This window comes from Pelodiscus sinensis, chromosome 6 (genome assembly GCF_049634645.1).
Source record: "Pelodiscus sinensis isolate JC-2024 chromosome 6, ASM4963464v1, whole genome shotgun sequence".
Taxonomy (NCBI): Eukaryota; Metazoa; Chordata; order Testudines; family Trionychidae; genus Pelodiscus; species Pelodiscus sinensis.
This window is the reverse complement of record NC_134716.1, coordinates 110,346,828-110,355,950: the sequence shown is the minus strand read 5'-3', so window position 1 is coordinate 110,355,950 and position 9,123 is coordinate 110,346,828. Positions and strand designations below refer to the sequence as shown.

At 43.8% G+C, this 9,123-nt stretch overlaps 1 long non-coding RNA gene across 1 annotated transcript; it reads left to right on the top strand.

Moving 5' to 3' along the window:
- Window positions 1-2,484: 2,484 nt before the first annotated feature.
- On the top strand, window positions 2,485-8,632 carry LOC142829770 (uncharacterized). The gene is made up of 3 exons (XR_012904521.1): window positions 2,485-2,972; window positions 4,463-4,828; window positions 8,026-8,632. It is a non-coding gene; the product is annotated as an uncharacterized LOC142829770 (long non-coding RNA).
- The last annotated feature ends 491 nt before the right edge of the window (window positions 8,633-9,123 follow it).

Genomic DNA, 9,123 nt, shown 5'->3' with positions numbered 1-9,123 from the left:
ATTTTTTCTGGGATCTTATGGGCCCTATGGCTTATCTGTTCAGCCTCAGCACCTGTTGCTGTTTTCCACAGCTCCCTCTTTCCCTGCCTGCCTATCTCCTAATCCAGTGGTTCCCAACCTTTCTGATACCAGGAACAGCAAACCCATTCACAAACTTTTGGCAGACCGATAACATTTTATTTGAATATTCATTATGAAAATGATGAATATGCAAATTGTTGCTGGTCCACCAAAAGCCCAGCTCCCAGAGCCCCCAGTGCAAGCCCTAACCCCTAGAGCCTCCCACTCCTCCACTATCCCCCCAGCACCAGCCACTGACCCAAGTCTCCTGCAGCTAAACCCTCCAGTGCCAGCCTCCTGCCCTCAGAGCCCCTCAGTGCCAGCCCCACATCCCAAATGCCTCAGTGCCAGCCCCACACCCTCTAGAGCCCACCACCACCAGAGCCTTCAGTACCAGCCTCCTGTTTCCACAGCCCTGCTGCACCTAACCCATCTGTGCCAGCTCCTAGCCCTCAATATTAGCCCCATGCCAGGGGCGGCCCGTCCATATAGGCAAACTAGGCAGTCGCTTTGGGTGCCAAGTTAAATGGGGTGCCAAATGGTGGCGCAATATTATTGAGGGGTTTGGAGGTGGGGGCACCAGTTGCATGGTTTGCCTAGAGCACCAGTTGCTGGCAGCTAGTCTAGGGCCGTCCCATCCCCAGAGTCCCCCAGTGCCAGCCCCACCCCTGAAGCCCCGAGTGCCTGCCCTGCCTCTCCTACCTATCCCTGCACTGCTGCCTGCGTCACAGTGGCTCTGGGGACCTGGGCTGGCATACACCACCCAGCGCCTCCCCTCCCTCAGGAAAGTGCTCTTCCACGGCTGGGAGGAGACCCTGTCCCTGCTTGGCACTGGCTGACTGAGAAGCGAGGCAAGACTTGCCTCACCCAACAGCTGTGGTGGGAGGGAAGGCGCTGGACACTGTACCTCAGCTGCCAGAGCCACCACGGCCCAGCAGCAAGAGGTTTGCAACCGGCAGAGGGCCGCAACCAGCAGTTGGGAACCACTGTCCTAATCCACGAAAGATCCCAGAGCTTAGACTTCCTCCTTGTCCCTGACCAACTCGCATTCCCCCTAGAAAAAGATTACAAAGCCCTTCCCTTCAGCCACTGCCACCTCCCTATCACTTCTCAGCTTTATAATTCTATCCCAGCTCCTATCCCAGTTAGGCCTCATCAGCAGTAAGGTCTTATCAACCGCGCCCCTCCCCCCACCAAGGTTCCCACTAAGCTGCATGGTAGCATGGCCCTATAGCTGCTTAATGAGCCCTGTCAAGTAAGTCAGAGCAGCTATGCACAGAGCTGCCTGGCTAGGGTACGGGCACTGCCACCCCCACAGGTGCAGCATATGGTTAACTGGCCCCTTCCTGGCCCACATTAACCTGGTCAGGACTAGTGTGAATGAACTCCCCATCCCAGACAGTCATACACAGCTCATAAAATGGTCAGCTGTGATCTTTTAATAACCTTATTAATGTACATTTTGTTCTATCTCACAAAATTGTTGCATTTGTCATTGTGACAGCCACTGTACAGGTGTTCAGGACTACTTAAGTAACCACCTGGGACTCAAATCTGATGCCTTTATGCTGGGTAGTACTTTGCTCCATGAATAGTCCCATTAATTTCAGCGAGGCTCGTTTGTAGGTATATTATAGTTCAACAGTGAAGGGATCAGAATCTGTCCTAGCATGACCAGTCTAATAATGATACCATCACATTCACTTTTTTATTTGTATGGTATGATGTTATCTTTGCTTTGTGGTTAGGGTCGTGATCAAATGCTTTTAAAAAAATTAGTATTCCTGTTCTCCATGCCAGACCCTTTGTTCAATGGTTGCTTTTGAGCATACCTCTCATTCTGTCACTGTTACAAGGAGCAGCTGTGGTTCCTACTCTTGTCTGTCTTCATCATTGCAATGCAAATCATGTTGTTTCACTGGCAGAGCATATGTTGTTGCCGTTTATTAACACGTAAGCATTGAATATGGATGCATATGCTCTATAATTACCAAGCATCACTTCACATAAAGAAATTTGAATCTTGCAATGTGCACAAGATGAAAATGGCCTAACACAGTTTTCCTTTCAAGCGTATTTATGGCTCTCTTTAAACATCAGTTCCTCCTGATATTAGGAATAAATTGGCAGTCAAGGCTCAATTTGGCTGCCATTGAAATCCAGGACTTGAGCTGAATGGTATTGATTTCAGACTGAAGACAATGTGAACGCTGATTTTATTACTTTTTGATGGGTTAAAGGGGACTCTCAATACGTTATAACCAATGTATATACTACAGCGATATGACCTTACTTTTTAGTACAGTAATAATATTTTTATTCTTCATACTATTACAATTATAAATTGGATTTTTTTTTATATTTATGGATTTTTTCTTTTTCAATATTTTTCTATTTTATAAAAGGAATGAAAGGAAAGCAATGCAACAAACTACAAATGTGTTCTAAGTCTTGAACATGGTAGGGCTTCGGACTGGTTATCCCCTAGGCCTGGTCTCCTTTAAGACAAGTATTCAAAGTTATCGAGAGAAAGAGGAGTAGAGTATTATTGTCTGTTCTATTGTATAGTATTTTTCTTACCACTGTTTTGTATTCTGGTGATGCTGGTAATAATAATCACACGGGACACAATGAAGGACAAAGAGATGACCCCAAGAAATAATATTGCAAAACACTTTAAATAACAAAGCACTTAAATAAGTATAAATAATGTTGCCCACAACTTCATCTTCATATTTTTCATGCCAGTCGTTTACAGTAGCGAAAAGAAGAAACCACAAGATAAATGTGGGATGGAGGCAGATATGCTTTAAAATGCGGAGAGTCCCTCCTGCTATAGAGAAGTTGAGAGATACGATCTGTTGTTGAACAAAGAATCATCATACAACCCTCCCTATGCTGCTATGGCAAAGGTTAGTCAAAATACTCCAGAGTGTTCACATCTCATGCGTGAACACTGTACTTAAATGTTGTAGCTGGAAATGTTATAGGGAAACCAGCTTCTAAAAACTATTTATTTCTTTTTAAAATAATAAGGAAGATAGTGAGAGAATGATACAGGCTTAATACACTAACTTAACCATTAATCGTCTCTCATTTATCTCTTATTTTACTTACTGCCTATTTTAAAAAAAACAAGAAAACTAGTAGCAGCAAAGACATAAATTTGTTTAATTTGAGTAATCATATAATTGTACCACTGTAGCCCTCGCTCTTTTTTCACCCCATCCCATTTTTGTCTTGCTTTTGCTATCCCTCACTTATGCATCATGTCTCAAACTTAGATTGGGACAGGTGAATGTCATGCCCCCCCACGCCTTAGGAGAATTGGCTTATCATAGAATCATAGAATCATAGAACTGGAAGAGACCTCAGAAGGTCATCAAGTCCAGCCCCCTGCTCTAGGCAGGACCAATTCCAACTAAATCAACCCACCCAGGGCTTTGTCAAGCCGAGACTTAAACACCTCTAGGGATGGAGACTCCACTACTTCCCTAGGTAACCCATTCCAGTGCTTCACCACCCTCCTAGTGAAATAGTTTTTCCTAATATCCAACCTCTCCCACCACAACTTGAGACCATTGCTCCTTGTTCTGCCATCTGTCACTACTGAGAACAGCCTCTCCCCATCCTCTTTGGAACCTCCCTTCAGGAAGTTGAAGGCTGCTATCAAATCCCCCCTCACTCTTCGCTTCTGCAGACTAAACAGACCCAAGTCCCTCAGCCTCTCCTCGTAAGTCATATGCTCCAGCCCCCTAATCATTTTGGTTGCCCTCTGCTGGACCCTCTCCAATGCGTCCACATCCTTTTTGTAGTGGGGGGCCCAGAACTGGACACAATACTCCAGATGCGGCCTCACCAAGCCGAATAAAGGGGAATGATGACATCTCTGGATCTGCTGGCAATGCTCCTCTTAATGCAACCTAATATGCCATTAGCCTTCTTGGCTACAAGGGCACACTGTTGACTCATATCTAGCTTCTCATCCACTGTAACCCCCAGGTCCTTTTCTGCAGAACTACTACTTAACCGGTTGGTCCCCAGCTTGTAACTATGCTTGGGATTCTTCCGTCCCAAGTGCAGGACTCTACACTTGTCCTTGTTGAACCTCATCAGGTTTCTTGTGGCCCAATCCTCCAATTTGTCTGTCATTCTGGACCCTATCTCTGCCCTTAAGCGTATCTACCTCTCCCCCCAGCTTAGTGAAATATGAGTACTCATAACTTGAAGATGCTTTATGCAAAACAGGTCATATAACATACCAATTTTACAGTCACAGTTTGCTGAATCTGTATATCCTATTTTTGTGAATTTATCATTCTTGTGTGTGAAGTTAGACATATGAAAGGTAAATCATTTATAGTTCTAAATATGCTAATGAGTGCCATTGTTGATACTTCAGGTACTTAATGACTCAAGTACTCAGTCCAACAAACTGTGAATGGGCATGTTTGTCCTATGAGCGCAAACTGTGGTTGGTCCTAGAAAAATATGTGGCAATGCCACCTGGTACTGGAATCCATCTTGGACTTGATATTTTTCCATTGGGATGACGAGTGCTGAACAAAGGGTTCCCCTCCTGGAGAAAAGTCTATTTAAGCAATGGGAAGCCATCAGTCTTTTGTCTTCAGCTGACCTTTGAAACTGCCTGGCCCACCCTAAGAAGATACTTGACAGTGGAGAACTCTGAAAAGCTGTAGACCCCACCCAGAGTAAAGATCAACTCTGACTTGAAGCTCTTTACTTGAGATGTGAACAGCTGTTTAAGGTAAGAATTTGGATGTAACAAGTTTCTTAGTGGATTAGAACTAGCTAAGTATTTTTTGTTCATTTTAATTTAGTAACTTACTTTGATCTGACTGGTTTCACTTGCAACAACTTAAATCCTACTTTTATACTTAACAAACACTTTTGTTTATTATCACTCCCAGTGTAAATAATTGTTCCCTGGGAGGGAGCAACCAATGTGCATATCTCCCTTTCATTGAGACCTTATTAACTTTCCTTGTGTTAAACTTTTACACAGAGTAAAATTGATATATTTGGGGGTTTTGGTCCCTTTGGGGAGTTGGTTTCCTAGGTGCTGAGTGCTTACAACTGAGCCCAGAAATGAGCTGGTTAAAAGTCTGTGTTGCTGTCAGGGGGGCAGGCAGTAATCCCAACTTCATCTGGAGGAGACCATAGAATCTGGCCCAGCAGAACAGGGTGGTGGGGTTCCCCCAAAATGCAGGAAGATGGGCCTCAGTAACATGATCAGCATAACAGGGAACAACCCTGAATAGATTTCTGTGATTCAGACCATCACAGTGAATACCTCTCTTTATCTAGTGAGAAGCAGCTAACACACTTTAGGAAACTAGAACATGGTGAGTAGTTAATATGAGATGGAAGATATTAGCATATGCGATGTGTCCATGAAAATGAGTAGGGGTTCCTCCCACAGCAACTTCTGTGATTTCAAGAAACTCAATGTACCACAGCCCAAGGTGAAAAAAACCCCACATTTGTAATGGGAAAACCGTGATGCTCTGATGCATATATGAACATGCTTCTATTCTACAGCAAACTTCTTGAGACCCAAAATATGCTAACAACTCGGATTATAGACCATTTTCTACAACCGGCATAAATTGGTGGAATGCTATTTACTTCAGCAGAGCTCCTCTTTCACTCTACAGCTACGTCTACACTGGCATGATTTTCCGGAAATGCTTTTAACGGAAAGATTTTCCGTTAAAAGCATTTTTGGAAAAGCGCATCTAGATTGGCAGGACGCTTTTCCGGAAAAAAGCCCCGATCGCCATTTTCGCGATTGGGGCTTTTTTGCAGAAAACAGTACTGTGCTGTCTACACTGGCCCTTTTGCGCAAAAGTCTTTCGGAAAAAGACTTTTGCCCGAACTGGAGCAGCATAGTATTTCCGGAAAATCACTGACAATCTTACATGAGATCGTCAGTGCTTTTCTGAAATTCAAGCGGCCAGTGTAGACAGCTGGCAAGTTTTTCCGGAAAAGCGGCTGATTTTCCAGAAAAACTTGCCAGTCTAGACACAGCCTACTTGTGTATCCTGACCTATCCAGGATAGCCACATGGACTGCTATTCACATTACTGATCCCCCTCCCCACTGCCACAGCAAGCATTCTTGCTGGCAGCAGAGGCCAAGGAATGAATGAGTATGTACCAAAAGCTTCCTTTCCTCTCCCAGAAGTCTGCTTTGGACAGGGTAAGGGTATTGTGACAGAACATAAACCTGTGAACTACTGTAGTACACTTTGTACAAAGTGGGCCTTGTGAAGTATCATCTCAAAAATCATAATTTACTGGTCATTAATGTCATGGTAAATTGTGTGACAACGCTGTATGTAAATTAATAGAATTCCACTAGATGGTGTTTCTAAAACATGTCCCAAGTCTAAGGAATGGCCAAACTAGTTCCTTGGAGACAAAGAGCAATCTAGTGCCTCAGCAGGATGTTACCAAGGTCAGCGGGCCATTATTTACAAAGTGGCTATTCATTGGCAGGAAAGGGGACATGGCATGGGCAGCAAACCTACATCATAGTGAGGACATCACCTCGGGTTTCCAGTCTGCTTGTAGCTATAATCCCATCTTGAGATGCTTTTCTAAAATAAGGAGAGGACTATAAAAAAGATAGAAGAAACTGCCCTCACTACGACTCCTCTTCTCTTTTTCTCTGTCCATTGATTCATTGCACCAGCAGGAACAAAAGAAGCAGCCACTGTATAGAAGGGGTCCTGGACTAGAAGCTTGGCCACAAACACAATTGAGAGTATGTGCTGAGAAAAACTTTGCTGTGAATTGAACATAGTTTGTTAAATTGGATATTGAGTGCATTATATCTTTATTTCTTTTATAACCATTGTTTACTCTTATGCTTTGTTACTTGTATTCACTTAAAATCTCCCTCTTTGTAATTAATAAACTTTAACTGTTTTATATAAACAGGTGTGTTTGAATGGAAGTGTTTGGGAATTTCTATTTGGGATAACAGGATTTGTGAATATAAATTCTATTAATAAAACAACAAACTTTATATGAGCTTGTATTGTCCAGAGAGGGCATGGCACACATTTGTGGGGGGAAAGTTGGATTGGGAGTGTGTTGAAGTCACCCTGCTGTATAATGCCAATTGTTAAAATGCCTGGATGTGAATGCCAAGGTACAAGTGCACATAGACATAGTTAGGAGCAATTTACATGTTAGAGGCTGTTTGTGAGCACTCTAGGGCTATGTCTACACTGCGGGGGTTTTCCGGGATACCAGAGGTATCCCAGAAAAACTTCGCTGCATTCAAGGAACACGTTTGCTCTTCCACAAAAAAAAAAGCAGAAAACCAAACGCACTCTTTCAGGGAGCCCTGTATGCCTCGTTCTACAAGGGATAAGGGCTCAGCTGAAAGAGGAGGCTTTTCCACCATTTGGCCCCATCTAGACCGGGCCAAATGATGGAAAAACCTCTCCAGAAAAGTGATTGGAAAAGCTATGCAAACTGCAGAGTACAATTTGCGTAGCTTTTTCTGATAAAGGACTGTAATCTAGACCTAGCCTAGGAATGGAAGCAATAACAGCAAAGCTGTTTAAAAGGCACCCCAGGTGAGGAGTGACATACTTCCTTGCTAGTCTGGACTGGACCCTGGGTATGTCACAAGCACATAAATAAAGCAGTGCATGTTGCCTTTCTGGTGCCTTTGTCTCCAGGACTGCCAATTTGAGCAGAGTCATGAGTTTTAAATTCAGATTTGTCCTGCAGAGATCCTAAAACATCTGAGACTTCATTTTTGCACTTCTTTCCAACCTAAGGGGCCTCCTTCCCAGCTGAAGGCCAATCTTCATCCATCAGAGCCCAGAGTTCACTATATTTTGTGACCCTAAGGGGTTTTAATTGTACTCTCTCTTGATAAAATCCAGTTTATCTGACTAAAGTCTGTGCATTTTGGTCAACATAGGTGAAGTATGGAGAGTCTGGAAAGGGAATTCCACCTCACCGACCATGCCAATACTGGGCCAATGCGCAAGGCTGCTATACATCTGCCCACAGCCACTGGAGTCATACCCACATGATTTCTCCAAGGCAATTTGAATATGTGAATCCTCAGTACCAGTTGATCAGACACAAGGTATCTAAAATTGGGCACTCAAAATGAGTGGACATTGAAAATTAAGCTTTTATCTATGGGTAAGGAAACTGAGGCTGTCACAGGATCATATTCTCTGCAAGCAGATTTGAAGCTTATACATACTGTATCCCCATGGCCATGTGTTAATGTGGCATTATGCCAGCTCTCAAGGGGATATGCCAGTTTGAATAGGACATATGTGCTAAGAAAAGACACATTTAATAGGGCAGTCTGCCTAATTCTATAAGTCTCTTTTATGGTAAACTACATCCCTGTTTTATACGTGAGCATGCTTCTCTGTGCTTATGTTTCCAAAGAGTCTGCCTGCTCTAGGGATGAAGAGCAGACAAAGGGATTCTGACCCAAAAAAGATATAGTACCACAAGTGACTATGAAAAAGGCTTATACTATGCTCTATGGACACCACTACTGTTCAGGGGAGGGGGACCACCAGAGTGCCTGCAGGTGCTCATGGAGGGGACACCAGGGCACCAGCTAGTGCTGGGAGGCAGCAGTCCAGGAACGTGGCTGCAGGCGGGAGCAACCCAAATGCAGGCTTGGAGGGGTGGGCAGTAGAGCAAGTGAGGTTCAAGAAGGTCGCAGAATGTCACTGAATCCGCGACTTCTGTGACAGAATTGCAGTCTTAGCTATGAAGTCATTCCAAACATATGGGATGACAGAACCTCTGTTACACAAAAACACAGCCTTGAGGCATGTTCTGTAAAGGCAGGACCATAGTAACAATGCCTCTGGGCAAGCATCCCCCCAAAATACAAGTGGTGCATTTGCCCTGACAAGTGGGAAGACCAGCAATAGGTTCATAATGCATACTGAATGGTGTCTTTTCAATCTTTGTTTGTTTATTTGTTTGTTAAAAAAACACTTTGCACTGATCAATTCTGCATCTGGTTCGTGCCACTCTTTGT